Here is a 25,178-nt window from a genome sequence, read left to right as displayed (position 1 = left end):
CTTATGTTCCAACTACTGGAGTTGCCGTTGAAGCCCACTCCAGTCTAATCGTCTTCTCATTTGTGGGACACAGACCGTAAAAGTCTGTCCAGCACTGTCCTCATGTTCCAGCCACTGAAGTTGCTGTCTAAGCCCTTTCCAGCCCGTCCTAAACCAGATTGCCATGTATGAGACACAGACCATACAAGTCTGCCAGGTATCAGCCCTAGTTCATCACAGCCAGAGTCGCCATCTAAGCGTCACTTGACACATCCACACACATGCAGCCATTTAAGGTTAGGTTTTATATAACTTCCATATAAAATAAAGCCTTTATATGGCAGCTTGAAACCTCCAGTGGTAGTACTGTAAGACTATTGCTAGGGGCCACCGGCACCATTTTGAAGAAAGCTCTAGAACATCAATACACCAACTGGGAAAACTAAACAAGTCAGATTACTAAACATCCTTACATAGAATGTCCATGCTAACAGAATACCTAGTCTCAGTCACATGCTTTCAATATAGATAGACTGTCAGAGAGTATGGAGTAAGTAACTATAAATTAAAAATAGAAATATATATACAAATTAAACTGAACCTCAAGAAACCACACTCTGCATGCAGTACAACACCAGAGAAATAAGAGCTGTAACTATCCCTGCACTGTACAAGATATAAAATTAGCAGATTTAAATTCCAAAAATCGACATATTCAAATCACCAAATTGACAATAATTTTTTTCTCCCTTTGTTTTCTGGAAATTTCATTTTATTTATTTATTTAGGTCATTTATACCCCACCTTTTGCCGCAGTGTTGCAGCCCCAAAGCGGCTTACAATGAACTAGTAAAATAAATACAGTTACAATAAAATAGGTAGGATCGGAAAATCAGGGAAAGGAGAGAAAGGGAAGAGAGACCAAGAGGGATGGCAGAGATCCAGATGAGATGATGAAGATCCAGGTAAGACAACGGGGCTGGAGCTGGTCCAAGCAAGATGATCCCCAAACGAAAAACAGCAGCAGCAGGCATCCAGGAGTGAGGCGATGAGCACCAGAGGCTGAAGAAAGCTGAAGACCAACGGCACAGGCACCAAGGTGGTGGATCGAACGGTCCTCCTCCGCAGCTCCAACCGTCAGGGCCTTCCAAGCCAGGGCAGCACAGGCAGCAAACTCCCAGACGGAGGTGGTGAAGATCGGGAGTAAGGCAGCCACAGCAAACCAACTACAGACCACGGCTCCCCGGACCATAATGATGAACAAACGTCGACGGACGTCCCAAGGGCCCTCAAGAGCAGCTAAGCAGCCGGCCCACCGACACACAGGCAGCGAACCACACTGGTCAGCGCTTCCCCATGAATCACCACTCCGGGGAAAAGGAGCTACATCTGGACACTGCAGCAACCAGGAAAACCAGTGTGACTGAAATCGGGCCATGATTTGGCCAGCAGGTAGCCAGACGATGGCGAGCTCCGAGGTGGTATCAGGAGCTTGCGGATCAGTAGCCCATTAATCAGCCACCATCTTGTTGGTCTCAATCTTTGGATTCTACTGTCTTCTCTTAACTGACAAGGTCTCCAGTCCATCTAATATTTCTTCTCTCCCCTCATGTCTTCCTCATTTTCTGTCCTATATCCATCTCAGTTATTGATCACTACCTCTCTGTTTGCTTCCTTTTAATTTGCTCTCTCTCTCTCCCTATCCACTAAGATTTTACTTCTCCTCCTTAATATCCACTCTTTAATCTCCTTCTTTTTACTGCATCCCCCAACAGCGTTTCATCTTTTTCCTCATCCTAACCACCATTCCCCATCTTTTTTTCCTCAGCCTTCCAGTAACTTCTGCCTCCTCTGTATCCAGCACCTTCCCCCCCCCTCTCCAAAATCCGCCCCTCACTTTCCTCCATTAAGATGGGTTAACACAAGTCATGCTATTTTGAAACAGGGTCCCATTTTATGCAATAGGACCCTGTACTAAAACAGCATGACGTGGTAAAATAACCTCCCTCCTTAGCATCTTCCCTTTTTTTCTCTCTCTCTTCCTATCTCCCCCCCTCAGACAGTGGCGTTCCTAGGAGGGGCGGTGGGTGCGGTCCGCCCTGGGTGCACGCCGCTGGAGGGGTGCCTCGCGCCTGTCTGCTCCGCTCATTCCTTGCTCCCTCTGCCCCAGAGCAGGTTACTTCCTGTTCCGGGGCAGAGGGAGCATGGAACAAGCGAAGCAGACAGGCGGGCGGCACCCCCCCCCCCCCCAGCAGGTAAAAATGCACCCGTGGGGTGTCCTTTCCCGGGGAGGGGAGGTGTGTCCTTTTGCAGGGAGGAGGTGGCCTTTTGCCGGGGGTGGGGGGGTCGCACTGCACCGGGGGGTGGCCTTTCGCCCCAGGTGTCAGCCACCCTAGGAACGCCAATGCCCTCAGCATTCCTCTTTCCTTCTCTCTCTCTCTCTAGCTATACTTTCCCAGGGGAAAATCCTATGAATGATGCTCACAATTTGGCAAAAAAAGCGCTGAACGGTATTCTATAGCTGGCATTCTAAGATTGGTGCCCATTAAAGAACAGCATGTGGCACTGGGATTCAAACTCAACTTTGTGCATGATAATTTATACCAACTGAAACCAGGTGTAAATCCTGGTGCATAAGTTGGGTACTAATCCCCTGAATTCTGTAATACTGCGTACTTTTTAAGGGAACACCCCTGGCCCACCATGCCCTTCCTATGGCCATGTCTCCTTTGCAGATCCACACAGAAACACATAGGCGCTACTCTATAAATGGACATTTAAGTGTGTTTTCACAAGGATCTGAAGTTTCTTCCCCATTTCATTGTCTGGTATTCGTTAGAATGCTTTTTTTTGCACCAAAAATTGGGCAGGGAAGTAGCCGCTAATATTCAGCACCACATATAAAATTTTCACCCCTGTGTCCAGCATCTTCCTCTCTCCCTCCCTCTCTCTCTTCCCTGTGTCTAGAATCTACCCTCCTCTTTCTCTGCTCCTGTATCTAGCATCTGCCCTCCATCTCCCTATGCCCTCTGAGTCCAGCACCTCATCTGTTTCAAAATTCCCACCTCCCATGTCCAGCATCTGTACTCTTTCCCCATCCTTCTTAATGTCAAGCATATACTCTCCATTTTCCTATACCCCCATGTCCAACATTTCTCCTCTAACTCTATGTTTCCCTCCATGTCCAGGTAACAAAAGAGAGGGTTCATAAGTACACAAACACAAATAGCAAAAGAAAAAAGCACAACAGGGCCTTCAAGACTGGAACAATTGAGAGTCCTTTATTCGTAAAGACCCGACACAGGCCACATTTGGGCATAAGAATGCCTATCTCAGGAGTCCAGTAGTTCAGATGCTCTCAAAAATAAAGACAAAAAGTGCCAAAAAATTCCCTTAAACAGCTCTATAAACAGACTTTAAATAAAATGATTTGAGAACACTGTAGTGTATCTATACAATTAGACCTTTTTCTTTAACTATAACAAGTCCAATATGAATACAAAAATGCATCAAGTGAAACCTCCGGAGGTTTCACTATTGGACCCCTGAGACAGGAGTTGTTATGTAGAAACATGGCCTGTGTCGGGTCTTTACAAATAAAGGACTCTCGATTGTTCTAGTCTTGAAGGTCCTGCTGTGCTTTTTTCCCTCTATGTCCAGCCATCTTCTCCCTACCTCCATATGCTCCCCTGTACCCAACATCTCTCCTCCATCTCTATGTGCCCCATCTCCTTTACCCCTGTGTTTAACATATCCATATGCCCCCTCATGTTCAGCATCCCCCCATAGTCATATGCCCCCTCACCATGTTCCATATCTTCCATCCATCTGCCTATATCATCCTATGTCCAGAATTTTTTATCTTCCAATTCCCACCTCCCATATGTCCACTATTTGCATTCTCTCTCTTAATCTCTTCCCATATCCAGCATCTGTACTTTCTTCCCATCTCTCTCCATACAGCTTTTTTATTCCCCATTTCCTTCTTTGTGCCAAATATCTCAGGAGCTCTGGAGAGGACTTTGCAGCTGGCAGGGCTTGAGGATCCCCACTAGCCAAGGCATTCATTTTTAATGCTTCGGGGAGGGGGGAATAGCAGGCAAATAGGAAATCTGTGGGCTGTGTCCACCTCCAGGCCCCTCAGAAATTGAAGTCTGGCTACATTACTGTTATATACTGCCCAAAAGCCCAAAAGCTTTTGAAGAGGTGTGTGTTCAGCTACAGTGGGTAGCTCACAATCTGAGTTTTTCCTGAAACAACAGAGAGTTATGACATCGCAGCCTAGTGCAATCCCTCGTACTCAGCCATCTGGATTACTGCAACTCACTATACGCAGGCTGCAAAGAGCAAATACTGAGAAAACTCCAAACAGCCCAGAATACAGCAGCCAGACTCATCTTCGGAAAACCAAAATATGAAAGTGCAAAACCATTACGAGAGAAGCTACACTGGCTCCCACTCAAGGAACGCATTACTTTTAAAGTATGCACATTAGTCCACAAAATCATTCACGGTGAAGCCCCAGCCTACATGTCTGATTTAATAGACTTACCACCCAGAAACGCTAAAAGATCATCCTGAACCTTCCTCAACCTCCACTTCCCTAATTGCAAGGGCTTGAAATACAAGGCACTGCACGCGTCAACCTTTTCTTACATGAGCACGCAATTCTGGAATTCAATGCCGCGCAACCTGAAAACGATTTACGAGCAAACCACCTTCCGCAAACTACTGAAGACCCATCTTTTTGAGAAAATTTACAGAAAGAACCAAAACACATAAAGCCCACACTCACTGTTCAATAATGCATCATTACAGCCACTCTGAATTTCTCATCCCCCGTAATCTCACCACACTCATACCTTTACTCACAGAAAATGTATACCAAATGCTTTCTTGTCATTATATATTGCCCCTTTTAGTTTCCCCTTGTTTCCTTTCCAATGTTTCAATGCTCTTTTTCATTGTTATATTCCTTAATGATACCGACTTTATCTTGCATAACTCCCCACAATGTAATCCATAACCGAGTTGTAACAAACTGTATTTCCATTTTTCACAACATATTGTAAGCCACACTGAACCCGCAAAAAGGTGGGAAAATGTGGGATACAAATGCAATAAATAAATAAATAAAATGCCTAATATTATAAAGATTGGCAGTAGGATATGAACAAGGCTCCCCTAGTTCTCACCCATTACTCTAACCACTAGGCTACTTCTCTACTCCCATTGATTTTCTAGTCTGCCAGCTTTGCCCACCCTTTCATTCAGGGTTGTTTTTCAAACTGCCTTTTGCTAATTCCCTCAATTCACTGCCACAGTCTAGTATCTGGAAATGCCTTAACTTGTTTTGTGCTTTGTCCTTAAGGCGACCTGTTCATAGTTGACATATACACTCATAAATAAAGTATTTTTCCAATTGGAGCAGAACTGGCAAGAGCCTTTGAAAAGAAAGTAGCTTTTGTTTAGATGATATGCTTTATAGTTAGCAAAGTGTACTTCTTTTATTTTATTTTATGTTATGTTATGTTTACTGAGTTAATCATACTCCATGAAATACCCCCTGTTGCAAGATAAAGAAAGGGAATATATATAAAAATAAAAATTCAAGTACAAATCAAAAGAAACTATCCCACTATCTCCCTCTAATCCCACTAATAAAAGGGATTCCCATGAAGAAATTAAGGCTGAGACTAATATACATATTTCATAGAAAACTAAATCACTAATTCAGTGCCTTTCTAAAAACAATTATTCAAATTACAACCCACCAGATAGAAAAAATGTGGGGACTAAACTTCCATCCAATATCCTAATAGTATCCCAAACATACACATTCACTGCAGGATTTACAAATTTTTATAGTCATAAGCGATTTACTCCAATTTACTTTCGGGGTTCATCAGATCGGACTGCATCTCACATCCATATGAACAATTGTGTTCTTTGCGTCACAGGCGCAATGGTGTGGTGCAAATCCTCATTGAATCCCCTTCTTATCATTCATATCACACTGCTTATTTTCCAAGTCATATAATTTGTGCAATCTAGACATGTTGGGTATATTTTTTTAAAAATTTTGCTAGATTGCACAAATTATATGACTTGGAAAATAAGCAGTGTGATATGAATGATAAGAAGGGGATTAGATCTGATGAACCCCGAAAGTAAATTGGAGTAAATCGCTTATGACTATAAAAATGTGTAAATCCTGCAGTGAATGTATACGTTTGGGACACTATTAGGATATTTTATCTAAAAACAATGGCAGCTCCCAAAGTCACATTAATTGAGACCCTCACAGCAAGGAGGCTCCGTAGCTGTCTGAGGTCATGTAAGACATAGCAATTATGTTCATTTATATTTATTTATTAAGATTTACCAAGTACTTTTATGATGAGGTTAATTGAAGGCAATATATAACAGGTGTAGCTGGACTTAGGTAACTTTTAACTATAACAAAATGGCCAAATATAAGTGTAATAAAACAATTAAAAAGGTAAGGTAAATTAGAAAATAGACGGTAAATTATAGTAGTAGCAATAATGTGATACAGTGTTAGTGTTGTACACATTGAAATATGGTAGAATATTCATATAACAGATATACTATTTCAACATAAAACAATGAAACATTTGAGTAGGCAACAGAGGGGACAATTGCAACCTCATTTTAGAAAGGACATAGAAGTCCAGGTCACGACATCTCAAGTTCCACTAATACTTTAGAATATAATCTGCAGACGTGGAGTCTATTCTAAAATACAGGAGATATGGATGTTTATGCACTGAGGAGTTCATGCACAAAGTTTTGCAGCAGAGCATACATTCTACTGAAAAATTTAACTTAAAAAAACAATTATATATATACACACACACACACACACACACCACAGTGTGCTATAATCAATGAGCATGCAAATTACTGCCGTGATTAAAAAAAATGTCACCTTTCCTATCAGTGTCTCAGCAATGATTGGCTCACAACAGAGAGGAAGGATGGCACTAAAGAAAAAAAAACTGTTGTCACCCCAACCCAGCTTTCTGCAAGGCCCCTAAAGGCCTCACTGCCGCCCTCTCAACCTGGCCCAAAGTGATCCCCTTGCCCCCTATCAAAACCACAACATCTACACAAAAGTCCCTGGTAGTCTATGCATTTAATACAGGTAATATTGCTAATGTCCATTTTGTATATAGTCTTTGGTTCGGGGGTTTTGATCACATTATATGTGGATTAAGAGTAAATTTTGTTTAAAGTGGTACAAATCTAGGCCAAAGACAAATTGGTAGAGATCATTGCATCTATCAAGCATTATAATAAAATACTGTACCTTTTTTTTAGCTGAGTTTCTTCATGGAAATAGCACAATTATTTGAAAACGTATTTGCAAAAAGAGGAACTTGGCTCGATGCCCATATCAGGAAAATGTATTTATGTTATTTATTTATTTATCTATTTTACATATTTCTTAGCCATACAATCCAAAAGTACTTGGCAGCACACAAATCCATTTCAATTTCTCAAGAGGATAAACTCGAACATTCCTTTCGTTTTCATTTGATGCTTTAAATAACATTTTTCTGGCAGCTAATTATTATTTCACACTACTGAGATATACACATCTTTAGAAATACCTATGCTTGATCTATCATGACAGTGGTGACAACTGAGCACGAAATGCACTGCAAGTTTTCAAAGGGTATCTCTACTGAGTGCAATAATTATCAGAGAAATTCTTGCATGTTTTGGTACAATAGACCCTGGAGGCATGTTCTTTAGGACAAATCTTGATATTGTGTCATATAAGTAACATCAATCATAAGACTCTATGCTGAGTCAATGTGGATCCAACATTTAGAGAGATCTCACAGACAGATTAAATAAGAAGTCCTCACCTGGATTTAGTGGTGGCCAATCTAGTTCTTAAAATTTGAATTCTTTACAATTTGGACACACATTTAATATGAAATACCCAATGGACTTACCAATAGGCCAAGGTTTTCAGAAATGTTGCTCTTGTAATATAGTAAACATCTAGATAAGATTCAATTCAAAATGGCAGTTCTAAAGAACTCCAATAAGGTTCAGAGAGCAAGGTATGAGATCCCCGATGATCTTTTGAATCAAGATTCAAGTCAGTTCACAGCTGTTCCCTCTAGTTTTTGGTTGCCTTTCAAAATGAGAAATATTTGCACATGCAGCTCTCTAAAATGTGGAATGATTGTTATTTTTACACAAAATTGCAGCACAAACTTAATGGACCAGTAAGGCATATTATTATGTAAGTACAGACAATTATTATTATTATTTATAGGTCACCATCAATGTACACAGTATATAAAAAGGAGAGAGTATAGATAAAATGTACAATCTATACAAACTACCACAAGGAACAAAAAAGCCATAAGTAAAGGCAGATAGACAGTGCAGTAATGTAGAATGCAGGTTTGAGTGGGGCATAGAAGAAGCAGATGATAGAACTCTTATTGCAAGTCACTTGGATAAAGGGGAGGAATGCTTCCCACTGTTTCAGCAAAGGACAATAAACAAGCAATTTTATAAACTAGGCACTCACATTTATGTGCCCATTGTGCATATACATATATAGAGTGCTAGCACTAATGCAATTAAATGTGCACTTAACCACAAAAGTACCAGCAGAGCACCTAAGTAACCAAACATGTAACTTACATAGCATGTAAATGCAAGGGGAAGTACACAGAGGTGAAGCATGGATGGGACACGGTCAGGGCTCTCAGTTGTGAGTGTAATTTACAGAATATTGTAAGTTACATGCACCCTCTCTAAAGTTAGGTGTTCTCATTCCAGGATATGATACTAATCTCTCTATATAAAAGGCAACACCAACGTTCTATGAAGCCTCCAGCCGGAAGTGTGAAGGGGGCGAGATATCCGGTTTCCCTATGAGTGTCTGCCCCGCCCTCTCTGTAACACAGTCAGTGAAGGAAAACAGCAGAGCACAAAATCAAATCGCTGGCTCTGTAACAGTGAAGGACTCTGAGGGGGGAGGGGAGAGAGGCCAGAGGGCAGGGACATACACACTCCCACATGCACACAGAAGAAAACATTGCTAGCCCCCGTTTCATTTGCATCAGAAACGGGGCTTTTTTACTAGTATTCTATAAAACTGGCTCCTACTGCATGACCTAAATGGAAGTGCCCCCCTTATAAACATATTTAAAAGTCAGACAAGAGCACTTATACCAGCCATAGAGCTTGTGTGTTAGCGCCTAATTGCTGCACATACATGCATAGCTTATAGTGTAACATGAATTTTCAGAATTATTGGGTTTTTTTGGAAAATATTTGGCAAAGATGTTTGAATGTTAGTTGCTCAGAACACAGACCTGGCTCTACCCCCCCCCCCCCCCCCCCACTCCCCGAAGACTAGTGAAAGCCTGAAACAAAAGGACTATTGAATGTTCCACCAGTATAACAACAGAACTGGCTGGGTGAATAGTAAAAAGTTAATCACCACATCTCCAAAGAATGAAGTCCGCATATTGATAGCAATAAAAAAAGAGGCTGGAAAGCCCATTTACCTGAAACTCACAATGACCCACCTAATCTGACAAAAGAAAGCCCATGACAATTACTCTTTTAATCTTGTCAAGTACCTTCTGGGTGTGTACAACAGCATTGTGTGTGGTTATCTAGGAAACATGTGACCAGCTACCATGCTCCATCTCAAAAAACAGAAAGAACCAGTTTTCATCTATCCCTGAGTTTTCATTAGATCAAATACATCCCACCTGACTTCAGCCTATGGCCCAACAAGAAATTGTAAAAACACTGAAACATCCACAGTCTGCCATCTTCTCTTCTCTTTACCTCTCTGGACCTGTATCTCTCTGGACCTGCACCCTTCCTTGGACCCTGCCTGCTGGACGATCTGCACCTCTCTGGACCTTCACTGAATCTCTCTGGGTCAAGCCAGGTTCCATACTCAACAAATCTGCCAAAAAGACTCTTTTCCAGCAAGGACCTCCTTCACCACTCCAACCAGCAGCAGAAAGAATTCATCTGAGCCTCAATCAAAGCAAGTTACCATTAAGCCAGCCTAACGGTATTCATCTTGTGGCACATTTCCCTCTGGTAAAAATCCCTAAAACTGCCTTCTAAAATCTTTGCCTTCTAAATCATCGCATTACCTGTATTTTAAATAAACTTTCTTTGTAATTCTTATGTTCTGAGCACATGTCCTTAAATATTATATTGTGCATTTTAATGTAATTCCCCAAATATATATATATATATATATCCTTTTATCACTTTCAGTAGCATTCTGTAAGTTCGAGTCCTACTCGTGTATATACTTATCTTACAAATATATGCTATTTAAGAATAGCTCTTAGGCTGCATTTTGGCATTAATGCACATTTATTCACACATGCACACAAAAATACCATGATTCTAAACATTTATTAGTGAAATCAGCACATAATTGTCAGTACCTATGCTATAGAATTACCCCCCCCTTAATTTATTAGCCAAAGAACAGAAAAATGCAAACAGATGAAATATCCTAACCATGAGAACCTGCACTAGGTCTTTATTGCATTGTACAAGTGACACAATTCATCCTTTCCCCTACTCCCACCCCACATCAACATCCTTCGATTACCCCCCTCTTATTCCTCTAAATAATAGTCAACAGTCTAACTGTTCATCAACTTCTTGGCCGCAGCTTTAATACAAACACATACTGACAACCAACATTAGGGTGGGAGTATACCTCCACTAAATGCAGCACTCTCTGAATATGTGTACACCAAATCATCAAAGCCCAGTTCCACATCCCCATAGTAATAGCTGGTCTATATTCAATGTTCAGCCCTCAAATTCTTGCCATGTTACTAGCTACTGACCACTGCCAAGTGGCCCAGCAATCTCCTATCCCATCAACTATGAAGGCCACCACTTGATAGTTGATGGGATAGTTGATAGAAGTCCAAAGCAAAACACTACAAAAACAATGCAGGGAGAGCAGAAAATCACAGGAAACAAGGTACCCATCACATTCATTCTGCCTAAACTCTCACAAGGAATATCCCCTTATACTCCCCTCTCCCTAGACCTCTCCTAACCAATCCCATGTCCCCCACTCGCAATCAAAATCAAATATCCCCATTGTTCAGGCCTCCTCCTCCCCCTTCTCTTCCTCAACCCATTGTCCCCCCTCCCCCAAACAACCTGCAGCAAGGATTCCTGGTCTAAGTCCTACTTTATTCCTGCTGCTCATGACTGTCTCCTTCCAGTTTCCTACTAATGCTGAACAAAAGATGAGGGGGTCAGGGTTATCAACTTCCAGCTAGCTAGTTAGCATGATTTAGTTAGTTAGTTAGGGGTCCTTTAATTAAGCTGCATAGGTGCTTATGTGCACCCAACGCAGGCCACTACGGAACTACTACCCGGCTACCACATGGCCCGGGCGGTAATTTCATTTTTTATACACATCCACTATGCACGCCAGAAAATATATTTTATTTTCCAGCGCACAGCGCTAACTGGGCAGTAATCATCATTGTACGCACACTGACGATTACTGCCCAGTTAACGCGTGAGACCTTACCACTAAGTGAATGGGTGGCGGTAAGGTCTCAGGCCCAAAATGGACAAGCACCAATTTTCATTTTGCCGCACGTCCATTTTCGGCCCCCCCAAAAGCGTTTTTTTCAGGTGCGCTGAAAAATGGATCTGTGTGCGTCCAAAACACGCGCCTACACTACAGCTGGCCATTTGTCAGCCTACCTTAGTAAAAAGACCCCTTAGTTACTCACTCTTTCCAGAACAGGCTGATCCAGTCCAAGGCTTATTCCATTACATTGTGGACTTTTCCTAAGAAAAGTTAAACAACAGGTCCATTCTTAACAGTAAGCTAAAACCACAACTGAATCAGTCTGTCCATCCCACAGCCAACTGTTCACCCTAATCAGAAATGTGAACATACAGGGGCAAAGGTTAAATGGTTGTCAATGAGGACCCCATATGATGGGTCATGCTGGCTGTTCTGTAAGTTTCTTTTATTCTACTAGGAAGTGGAAAGTGCACCTGGGTAGAATACATCACTTCCTGTTGTTGCTGTGCGTTATTATAAAGCATGTATTTGAGACTGTTTATCTGATCTGAGAGTGTCTGACTAATTATAGCCCAGGGAGTCATAAATTAAAGTTTAAATCATAATAGAAAAATTAATACAGAAACATATGATTAGCAAAATTATATAGGCATTATACAACAGGAAAGTTAGCTGTCCCAAATAGTTTATTTTCTAAGGTTTTCTTGGTTGTATCAGGAATGTAGAGAAACAAATGCTTCCAGGGGCTCTTTGCTAATTCTCTCCTACAGTAATAGGGTTACGATTGTGGCCGTGACCCCTCTCAAACTTACCTTATTTCTGGTGGTCAGCTTCTTAGCTGGCTTCTGTCTGTTCTTCCTGAGTTAGCTTTGTCTCTGTCTCTGTGTGCTGGCTGCTTCTAGCATGGCTCTAATTACTCCACTACACTGCACCTGTGTGTGTTAAGCCTCTCTGTGCTTCAGTATGCTTCCTGCCTGTGTCCAGGAATTGTGACATCAGCAGTCAGGGCCTTGATAAGGAAGTGGTGTTCTTCCTTTCAGGGCCTTTGCAAACGCCAAAGGTTCAGGTTAGTGTTGGTGCAGTTAGCACTTCTGCCTTGTCTTGCTTACCTTGAATCCTATCCTGATTCAAGTCCTGTTGGCTCCCTTTCCCTCCTGTCTGAGAACCCTGTATTCCTGGTGCAGTTAGCACTTCTGCCTTGCTCTTGCCTGGGTGCCTGGTGGCACTTCTGGATCATGTCTGCTTTTGGCTTCCTTTCCCTCCTGTCTGAGTACCCTGAACCCCTGTCTGCCTTGCTTTTGTCTAGGTGCCTGTGGGCACTTCTGTATCCTGATTCCTGGTGTTCCAGCCTGCTAGTTCCAGTACCGGTTTCCCTCCAAGTCCTGCCATCTGCTTCACCCAGGGGTTCAACCCCTGGGGAACTGCGGCTAAGTGTAGGTGAAGCCTGGTTCTAGTCCCGTGTGTTCCTGTCCAGTGTGTTCCAGTTCAGTGTGTACCAGTCCGGTGTGTTTCTGTCCAGTGTTGGTTGGTGGGTTTTGCCTGCTGCTGCCTCTCCTCGTCAGCAGCCCAAGGGCTCACGATTACTCCAGAGTCAGTGCCTGCGTGCTTTGAACCTGATAACCTAACAAATAGTACCTGCCAATTACAGTCTTCATAGGTATCTGACTGACACATAAATAGGTGACATCAGGCATCACTTGGAAACATCAACTTCAGTCCTGTTTGTGCCCTTGAATATTTTCAGTAGTTTAACAAAATACTAACGAAAGCAGCTACATAGCAATCTGTACATTTATGAACAACAAATTTCTGGTATTAACTGTCATTTTGACAGTGTGTGATGCAATCATATGAAATACGTGAATTCATCACAAAAGGGCAAACTAACATCAGTATAAGATAATTGCTAACAATACAATAGAAAAAGAAAAACATATTTATATATCTATTTATAAAATGTATCAAATCCTAAGAGTGCTATTACACTCATTAAAGAAAAATGAAGTTGGGAAAATGGTTCTTTTTTTTTTTTCACTCCCAGTAGTTTGTTTCTACTTCAACAACTAAGCCAAGGTCACATTTAACTCACTTCAATTTCACCCAGTGCACAAGCTAATGTCAATAGTACAGCTGCCATGCAGAGCTAAAGACTGATGGTTAGACAAAGCCATTTACACAAGGCTGAGTCTTTCATCTTCTCTCATCTAGTGACATAAGAAAGCACTGAGGTTATTTTCAACTAGAGACTAAAACTGGCATATTAGAAAGAATGTTATTCTCCTTAGCTGTCACACAAAGGATCTGAAGAAATGTAGAAATGTTTTTCCCCCTTGGTCATCTGGGGAGATCACAAAGTGACTCTAATAGCCTTCACTCTATAACATTTTCACATGGTTTAAGTGATTGCCAAGTCTGATATTTTCCATTTACACTTCATTGCCATCAGAAAAGGAAAAAAAATCTGTATTTCTACCTACTCAAGTGTGCTACAGGATGCTCTTATAAAAGGAGACATCAGTCTTTTTAAGGCAAGAAAAATGTACTTATTCAAATATCTTATTTGAAATGACATAAATTGCTGCAGTTAGTCAAGATTCAATTTCCTCTAAAATACAAGGTTTAAAATATTTCTTCACTTGGCAGGAATTAGAATCCTTCAAATTGTTGATGCGTCCATTTATGCTGGTTTTCTGTTTGCCCCTCAGTTTGCTTTATATGTAAATGAATATATTTTGTAAAGAAATTGAGATATTAACACATCTTCTGAGTTGACATGTGTTCTGACATTTTACTGTTGTGGTAGCACACTTTTTCATTTCTTGTTCCCTATTCCTAGACAAGATTAGCACTCCTATTGACGAAACACGTGTTCCTAATAAAATATTGAGAGACCTTATAACAAGAGCTGATGCTTCCCATTTCTTGTCATTGATTTGCCATTTAGGTACAAAAAAATGTAACAAGAATCCCATGTAAAGCTATAAATGTTTTTTGTTGTAATTGTAGGTAATATTATTTCCTAGGTTTATATCCATGTCAAATTGGTCTCTCAATTAAGAAAAGCTTGTGTTAAAATTATCAATCCAGTTGCTCTCTACCACACTTACAAGTATTTCAAGGTCAATTTATCAATTTAACAGCTTCATCTTCTTAATCACTAAACTCTCTCTTTGAGCTTGGGCTGAAAGACTAGAGTTGCTAATTAAAATGGAGCTTGGCTAGCTAGTACACAAATTAGATTCTGTCAGTAAGTTTATTCTAACTATTGGTCATTTCTAAATGCCTTTTTAATTCCCTAATTTTTACATTAAAATGCAAAAGCCTAACAATCTTAATCACCCCTACATCAAATTCATCATTAAGAACAGGAAGCCAGATGGTATAATTTTGATTTACCGGACTTCAGTGTGAATTAATGTACTGAGTGCCGATAATGAATACATCAAACCTGATATTGCAGAAACCTATGAATCTGGCATGTTAAATTAATAACACACTTTGCACAATGAAAGCAAGTAAAGCTGGTATAAATCCAGGGAGTAATGGTCCCTTTTATTCTAAACAGTCTTTATTAGCCTTCATTTTGAATCTTAACCAAAAGATGAACATTTTCTTAAGTAATATATTATCCATTTTAACAATATTTTTGAAGCAGGTAAGCCAGCAACAAAAACTTTAATTGTGTCTAGAATAATTGTAATTAGGATATGTCCTTTTAAAATAGATGTTCACAAGAGCTCATGTATAAAGATTGGTTATGTTGTTGTGTATTACTTTAGAATTTGCAATATTCTTCTTCACTTCCATATGCCTATCAATATTAATGGCAAACAATTAGAGTATGAGGTACATAGGTATTCACTTGCTCCTGAGGGCATACAATAAGTTTGTATCTGATGAAATGGAAGGTTAAGTGGCTTGCCCAAGATGACAAGCGGTAGCAGTGGAAGTTGAGCCCTGGGTTCCCTGCCTCTCAGCCCATTGCTCTAACCATTAAGTTACTCAACCATATAAAGGAGGTTTATGTTTATGAATTACATTTTGGATCTATCGGCCTTGATGGTGGTAAACATATTACATTATTGACTTTCAGTAACATTTTAGTAGTGATCTGCAATATATTTCCCAACTCTATACATTTAACAAACAAAATACATCATGGAAAGATGAGCTGGTTCAGATACAATTTGAAATAAGTCAAAACATTGGGAATAGAGCAGGGGTAGGCAACCTTGGACCTTGAGGGCCGAAACTCATTTGGGTTTTCAGGATTTCTTCAACGAACATGCATGGGATTTATTTGCATGCAAATAGATCTCATGTATATAAGTACTGCCATACTGGGACAGAAAGAAGCTCCATCAAGCCCAGCATCCTGTTTCCCTCAGTGGCCAATCCAGGTTACAAGTACCTGACAAGATTCGAAAATAGTACAATACATTTTATGCTGCTTATCCTAGAAATAAACAGTGGATTTTCCACAAGTCCATGTTATTAATGGCTTATGGACTTTTCTTTTAGGAAGCTATCCAAACCTTTTATAAACCCCACTAAGCTAACCGCTTTTACTACATTCTCTGGTAATGAATTCCAGAATTTAGTTACATAATTCATTTTAAATTTACTACTTTGTAGCTTCATTGCATGTCCTCTAGAGTAGAGGAGTAGCCTAGTGTTTAGTGCAGTGAACGTTGATCCTGGGGAACTGAGTTCTATTCCCACTGCAACTCCTTGTGACTCTGGGCAAGTCACTTAACCCTCCATTGCCCCTGGTACAAAATAAGTACCTGAATATATGTAAACCACTTTGAATGTAGGTGCAAAAACCTCAGAAAGGCAGCATATCAAGTCCCATTTCCCTTTCCCCTAATATTTTTGTAAAGAATAAACAAGCGATTCACATCTACCCATTCCACTCCGCTCATTATTTTATAGACCTCTATCATATCTCCCCTAAGCTGTCTTTTCTCCAAGCTGAAGAGCCCTAGTCACTTTAGCCAAGTGTCATAGGTTAGGAGAGTTTACTTTTTAACTCATGACAATTCATTCGATCAACCTGCTACCTACAAAGCTGGTCAGTCTAATAAAATAAATATGAAATGCCTTGAATTTAACTCAGAAATGTGGACAACTCTTGGTTCAGAAATGAACTCTTCTAAACCATAATTTGAAAGAGATTATAGTTAACTCATATGTATTAGCAGGCACAATATATCAACTATTTACTAAAGTGTAATGCAAGCCACACATTAGAAGTCAGTCAGTCATAGAACATACACAGTTGAGCATCTGCTGTATTCTTAAGCATAGTAAAACCATTTCATATCTTAAGACTGGTCAGAAATGCTCATATTACTTCCCAAGTTTGCAGAGTGAGCTTAGTAGAGAGAATGTCATTCCCAATGCCTACAGCCTTCCCTGATATTCAACCCATGGCGATCAGAGGTTTTAAATGTACCGTTAAAATGTTCTTTTAGCCCTATATTCAAATCGGGCAGGAGAAGCTCCTTCCCATGACTTCTGACTACCTAAGTGGTGACATTCAGCAGCACTTAACAGGACAGTGTCATTGAATATCACCACCGACAACTTCTGCACTGTCCGGTTAGTGATGGGGCAGTCCATGACGGAACTTGGGTGGAGCCAGGAACTCCATATTCAGACTGCTAACTCGTTAGGTAAGCAAATAAAGTTAAGACAGCAAAAAAGCTAACCAGGAACTTGTCTGAATATCGGTCGGTGCCCAGTTAGCTTCTTGGTTGCAGCACTCACCCTCTCCTCACTCCCACTAGGCATGTCATTAAGGGCTAACGAGCACCGCCCAACTCTCACCCCCAAGTGGTGAATATCTGGGGATCAATTGAGCAGAAGTGATGCCTACTCACTCCTGCCTGCCTACTCAGTCCTGCCTATCATGGTGTAATATGTATGCCAGGGGCGTATCTGAAGTTCGGCGGTAGGGGGACAGGGGCTAGAGTGAGGGGGCACATTATAGGCCCCCCCGCCACCGCCACCCCCCCCCACCGCCATCAACCCTCCCCCCTACCGCCGTTAACCCTCCCTCCCCCGCCTACCGCCGTCACCTACCCCCGAAGTCCGCTTCCTCCTGCCGGCTTTTTAAAATATTGCTTTAGCTGGCGGGGGACCCCAACCCCCCCGCCAGCCCAGCCGTGGTCTTCTTTAACTTCTTCATCCTCGTCATGCTGAAAGCTGCATGCATCCTTAGTTCCAGTTGGACGGAGTCTGACGTCGCAGCACGTTGTAACGTCAACGTACTGCGACGTCAGACTCCGTCCAACTGGAACTAAGGATGCATGCAGCTTTCAGCACGACAAGGATGAAGAAGTTAAAGAAGACCGCGGCTGGGCTGGCGGGGGGTTGGGGTCCCCCGCCAGCTGAAGCAATATTTTAAAAAGCCGACAGGAGGAAGCGGACCTCGGGGGTAGGTGACGGCGGTAGGGGGGTCCGGGGAGAAATCTGCGGGGGCCCAGGCCCCTGTGGCCCCACGCAGATACGCCCCTGATGTATGCCACAACTTTTAGGAGCGAGTGGGCTTCAGTCCTGCCCGTACGACCCCACTAGGCCACCAGGTATGTACAAGAAGGTCTGAAGGGTGAGATCCTTGGTCAACGCTTAAAGACATGCCTGGTGGGAGAAATCAGTTAGGGAGCGGGCTTCAGAGGAACAGAGAGCATCTTGTGCAGGTCCCAGTCGATCAGTGTCTTATGCAGCTGGGAACTTCATAAGCCCTGGTGGTTTCCTTATATTCATTTAGCCTCAGATATCCAATGCCAGTGCCCGGACATGGCCTGGCATTGAATATCCAGGTCAAGGTATGCCCATGGCAGTCAACGTTTAAATAAACGCTGACCACCGCAGGTTGGAATCTGTGCCAGTCCTACTTTACTTCAAAGTTGTAGTCATGCTGACATACCTCAGACTCAACACAGTCTCCAAAGGGAACATTAAACTAACCTCACTTGACCCTAAGCCAACCGAAGGAGAATGTATGCTAAAATGTATAAATTCAGACTTTGAGTCACAGGATTAAACCACAGGATTATTAAAAAAAAAAAAAAAAAAAAAAATATATATATATATATATATATTAGCAGAATGTTAGTAAATAAACTGAGGTTTTTAGGCCAAAATAATGCTGATATATTTGTTAGTATAGCCATTTAGAAACCAAGCTAGCAACTCAAAGCTAAAATCAGGAAAGTAAAATAATTACTCTTTTAATGAAGACTTTTAAACTTCTAATCATTCTGTTTACTCAACACAGAAAAACTGATTCTTTCCTATATATATATATGATCAATGGAATAAAGGATCACTAATAAGTATCTAAGGAGGGTCACGGGCTTACCGATGCTAAATCGGGACTACCACCAGCCAAACATGGCAGTAGTTCTGCCCTGAGCATGCACCATTTCCAGAGGAAAAAGAACCCCCCCCCCTGAAATGGCTTACGCAGAGGTAACCCGGCAGTAACTGGGCATTGGTTGTGAGTGGGTGGTGGTAATGGCTCCCTGCCACATGGCCACATAAGTACATAAGTATTGCCATACTGGGAAAAACCAAAGGTCCATCATTCTGTTTCCAACAGTGGCCAATCCAGGTCACAAATACCTGGCAAGATCCCCAAAAAGTACAAAACATTCTATACTGCTTATCCCAGAAATAGTGGATTTTCCCCAAGTTCATTTAATAATGGTCTATGGACTTTTCCTTTAGGAAACCGTCCAAACCTTTTTTAAACTCCGCTAAGCTGACCGCCTTTACCACATTCTCTGGCAACAAATTCCAGAGTTTAATTATACGTTGAGTGAAGAAAAATTGTTTCTGATTCGTTTTAAATTTACTACATCATAGCTTCATCGCATGCCCCCTAGTCCTAGTATTTTCGGAAAGTGTAAACAGACGCTTCACATCTACCCGTTCAACTCCACTCATTATTTTATGGACCTTTATCATATCTCCCCTCAGCTGCCTTTTTTCCAAGCTGAAGCCCCTTTAGCCTTTCCTCATAGGGAAGTCGTCCCATCCCCTTTATCATTTTCGTCGCCCTTCTCTGCACCTTTTCCACTATCCACCTTATAATCGAAAGAGAAAAATGCCTAGATTTCGACCCAAATCGGGAGATAGACGTTTATCTCACAAAAACGAATAAATCGGTATAATCGAAAGCCGATTTTGGACGTTTTCAACTGCACTCCGTCGCGGATGCGGACAATGTTGTTGGGGGCGTGTCAGAGGTGTGGCGAAGGTGGAACTGGGGCGTGGTTATCGGCCGAGGAGAGATGTACGCGTTAGGGCGATAATCGAAAAAATAAAGGCGTTTTTAGCGAACATTTAGGACACTTTTATTGGACCCTTTTTTCACATGAACAGGTCCCAAAAAAGTGCTCTAAATGACCAGATGACCATCGGAGGGAATCGGGGATGACCTCCCCTGACTCCCCCAGTGGTCACTAACCCCCTCCCACCACAACAAAATGATGTTTCACAACTTTTTATTTTCACCATCAAATGTCATACCCACCTCCCTGGCAGCAGTATGCAGGTCCCTGGAGCAGTTGTTAGGGGGTGCAGTGGACTTCAGGCAGGTGGACCCAGGCCCATCCCCCCCTACCTGTTACAATTGTGCTGCTTAATGCTTATTAGTCGTCCAACCCCCCCAAACCCACTGTACCCACATGTAGGTGCCCCCTTCACCCCTTAGGGCTATAATAATGGTGTAGACTTGTGAGCAGTGGGTTTTGAGGGGGGATTTGGGGGGCTCAACACACAAGGGAAGGGTGCTATGCACCTGGGAGCTCTTTTACCTTTTTTTTTGTTTTTGTAAAAGTGCCCCCTAGGGTGCCCGGTTGGTGTCCTGGCATGTGAGGGGGACCAGTGCACTATGAATCCTGGCACCTCCCATGGACAAATGCCTTGGATTTATTCGTTTTTGAGCTGGGCGCTTTCATTTTCTATTATCGCTGAAAAACAAAAACGCCCAGCTCACAAATTGTCGAATAAAACATGGACGTCTATTTTTTTGCGAAAATACGGTTTGGTCCGCCCCTTCACGGATCCGTTCTTGGAGATAAACGCCCATGGAGATAGACGTTTTCATTCGATTATGCCCCTCTATATCTTTTTTGAGATGCGGCGACCAGAATTGAACACAATATTCGAGGTGCGGTCGCACCATGGAGTTATACAAAGGCATTATAATGTCCTCATTTTTGTTTTCCATTCCTTTCCTAATAATACCTAACATTCTATTTGTTTTCTTAGCCACAGCAGCACACTGAGCAGAAGGTTTCAACGTATCAACGATGACACCTAAATCCCTTTCTTAGTCTGTGACTCCTAATGTGGAACCTTGCATGACATAGCAATAATTTGGGTTCCTCTTTCCCACATGCATCAGTTTGCACTTGCTCACATTAAACGTCATCTGCCATTTAGACACCCAGTCTCCCAGTCTCGCAAAGGTCCTCTTGTACATACATACATAAGTACATAAGCATTGCCATGCTGGGACAGACCAAGGGTCCATTGAGCCCAGCACCCTGTCACCGACAGCTGCCAAAAGAACAAGCAATTTGTCCCGCCCATCCTAGAAATACTGTATTATTAAATAACATTTTATGGCTTTTTCCTCCAGGAAGCCATCCAACCCTTTTTTGAAGTCTGATAAGTCAACCGCCTTAACCACCTTTTCCGACAGCGAATTCCAGAGTTTAACTACACGTTGAGTGAAGAAAGATTTCCTCCAATTCGTTTTAAATTTACCACACTGCAACTTCATCGCATTCCCTCTTGTCCTAATATTTTTGGAAAGCGTAAACAGATGTTCCACATCAACCTGTTCCATTCCACTCATTATCTTATAGACCTCTATCATATCTCCCCTCAGCCACCTTTTCTCCAGGCTGAAGAGCCCCAGCCTATCCTGGTAGGGAAGTCATCCCATCCCCTGTATCATCTTTGTCACCCTTCTCTGCACCTTTTCCAATTCCACTATCGGGGTCATTTTCAAAGCACTTAGCCTCCCAAAGTTCCATAGAAACCTATGGAACTTAGCCTCCCAAAGTGCTTTGAAAATATGCCTCATATGTCTTTTTTGAGGTGTCTAGAGATCCGCATTGAAATCTAGGCATATGCTATAACAATATGCATAACTTAATTGGCTTGACAAGCTGATAACAGCACTTAACAAGTGGAGGAGTGGCCTAGTGGTTAGGGTGGTGGACGTTGGTCCTGAGGAACTGAGTTCGATTCCCAGCACAGGCAGCTCCTTGTGACACTCCATTGCCCCATGTAAGCTGCATTGAGCCTGCCATGAGTGGGAAAGCACGGGGTACAAATGTAACAAAAATAAAAGAAATAATGAGCACTAATTGTCAATAGTTAGAATTTACATGCACATTCTGTAATGAACTGCTCCTAAATTCCAGCACATACAGTTCAATTATCTCTTTGATAACTACATTTAATTTCAGCTCAAATATCAGAAACAGCTATAGTAATTCTGAGTGTGAACATTTTCACGATGTGAAAGTTGGGTAAAGGGCTGTTTTAAGTGAATTTATTTTAGAAATTAGAGTTTATATGAGTGAGTGCTGTAGCCTGTGTGAATTAGGAGTAGGCAAGAGTACTGCAGAAAGATAGTTTGCGGTGGCTGTGACCATTTTTTTTTTTTTTTTTTGCAATGACCATTGCAAAAAAAAAAAAAACCCCGCAAGAAGTAGGATTGAGCATTGATGAGCCCTGGATTTTTCTTATTCAAATTTAAATTACTATTCAGCTGAATACGAATACGAATAATGTATTTGAGGCACTGTTTGGGGACAAATCACATCAAACATGAATAGTCGGTACAGCCCTAATATCCAGACCCAACTTCTGTTTCATGAACAGGCCAGATGTGGGAAAACTGAAAACTCAGGGCACCATTCGGAAAAGGCTGTATATGTTGTTATGTAAAATATGTGTAGATGTATCGCGCCTCAAGAGTTTGAATGCTAGTAACATAGCATAGTAACATAGTGAGTGCAAGGAGATAAAATTCTGAATGATCCACCCCGTCTACCCAGCAGTCACATTCATTATCTATTCAAGTTTAAGTCAACAATAAGCATAAGCATGGGTAGATTATGAGTAGGAAAGCTAGGAATAATCATATGGTGTGCTACATGTCTTCCAATTGGTAGACTGAATGTGTGCACGCATGGCAGTACTTCACATCCATGCCATTATTTGCTGGCACCAAGCTGGTGCCATCTCTCTGCCTGCTGCTTCAGAGTATTCCGTGAGTGGAGGCATATCTGCAAAACCATACTGAAGAGGATGTAAATTAGTGAGTGTAATACTCTCAATCATGTTAACAGGTAGCCTCTACCCTCAACACCAACACAGATATTCTAAAAGTTCTAAAGCAGAGGAACTAAGTGGGTCTAAGTGGTCATACGTTCAGTTCCAGGAGGGCAAATTTAGTGAAAAAGGGAATGGATACTGTATTTTTACCCTATCCGGTATCCCGTTTATTGCTATATACGCATGTCCTTGGGATTACCTCTTCACCAAGCAGTACGTCCCGGGAAGTGTAGAACAGGTACTGGATAACTTTAAACTTACCATAGGGTTACCAATCACACTGTGAAGTGCCTGAATGGACAAAATGCACATAAAATTGCATTGAACAAACTTGGAGCTAACAGTTACCCCAGGGAGCAGTATGATATACTGTATCCTTTGAACTTCACAAACATTCCATAGGCATAGATATCGTATCATGTCAGCTTGACCTTAATGTGCCTTCTAATGAGCAGTCCTTTGTAACCTTACAATAATATAGTTCCTTGGCAGTGTTTTGCTTGGGTGGTGTAGCTTGGCCGCCTGTATGCTCCCTGTGTTCGTTTGGAGTGCATATCTCATTGCAGCCTTGTTTTTGTCCTTTAGTATGTCTTTCAAATTATAGTAATGGAATAAGGCCTCTATAAAGTTGCTGGATGTTTTAAAGCCTATGTATAGACAGAGAGGGTACTATATATATGGGAAACATATTTATCCAATGTATCTTTCATAGCATAAGACATAAGAACCTACGTGTAGCCATACTGGGTCAGACCAATGGTCCATCTAGCCCAGTATCCTGTTTTCCCAAACAGTGGCCAAGACAGGTCACAAGTACCTGGCAGAAACGCAGATCATGGAATCATTTCATACTACAGGTCCCAGGGCAAGCAGTTGCTTCCCATGTCTGTCTTAATACCAGACTATGGACTTTTCCTCCAGGAATTTGTCCAAACCTTTTTAAAATCCAGATACGCTAACTACTGTTACTACCTCCTCCAGCAAAGAGTTCCAGAACTTAACAAGGATCACCACTATCACTGATCCCCTTCAACCTAATGATGACCCCACTAGCCAAGTCCTTATCCAACCAAGGCCTTAACCCTTTCATCTATGCAGACGATGTCACAATATACATTCCTTACAAACATGAACTGACAGAAATCACCAATTAAATCAAGCTCAGCTTGAACATCATGGACTCATGGGCAAATGCATTTCAACTAAAACTCAACACAGAGAAAACACTACTATGCTCAGTGAATGAAAGGCATCTGTGATGAAAAAGGATCACACAGTCTGAAATTGTCTAAAAAGAAAAAAAGCTAGTAACATAGTAAATGACGGCAGATAAAGACCTACAGTGTAGATGTAGTTACCCTATCTAGCAGTCAGGTATGTTCTTAGCTGGGGAATCTAAAGTGACACCAAGTTGAACATCAAAGCCAATGGAGACTCTGTACTGATAGAAAGGTAAGAATTGCTGTCATGGATTATGTTCCCGAAGCCCTTTGTCAATAGGCTCATGCTCATCGCTAAGCATTGTCGACCTCAGCCCTATATACCACGTACTGAATGCTGGTTAACCACTGATTTCTTGATGTACATTCCAGTAAACCGCAGCAGGTTTCCAAGTGCGAAGCTAGTTATGCTAGTTATATGCGCACCACAGCGTATTAATTAAGGTGTAACACCAAGGATCTGAACTGGGGCCCAGAGTTACATGTGAGTGCGTGCATGTCAAAACTGAATTGTGAAGATGTAGTATGATCTGAGTGCTATTCAGTGGCTAGTTGCTGGTGTGCGTGTATAAAGTGTCATCTGTCATGATCCAAGCCATGGATACTGTTTAGTTGGATTCAGTGCCCTCCTGCAGGCACCATTCGGAAAAGGCTATATATGTTGGTATGTAAAATATGTGTAGATGTATCGTGCCTCAAGAGTCTGAATGCTAGTAACATAGCATAGTAACATAGTGAGTGCAAGTAGATAAAATTCTGAATGATCCACCCCGTCTACCCAGCAGTCACATTCATTATCTATTCAAGTTTAAGTCAACAATAAGCATAAGCATGGGTAGATTATGAGTAGGAAAGCTAGGAATAATCATATGGTGTGCTACATGTCTTCCAATTGGTAGACTGAATGTGTGCACATGGCAGTACTTCACATCCATGCCATTATTCGCTGGCACCAAGCTGGTGCCGTCTCTCTGCCTGCTGCTTCAGAGTATTCCGTGAGTGGAGGC

This window comes from Microcaecilia unicolor, chromosome 4 (genome assembly GCF_901765095.1).
Source record: "Microcaecilia unicolor chromosome 4, aMicUni1.1, whole genome shotgun sequence".
Lineage (NCBI taxonomy): Eukaryota > Metazoa > Chordata > Amphibia > Gymnophiona > Siphonopidae > Microcaecilia > Microcaecilia unicolor.
Note: the sequence above shows the minus strand (reverse complement) of the source record.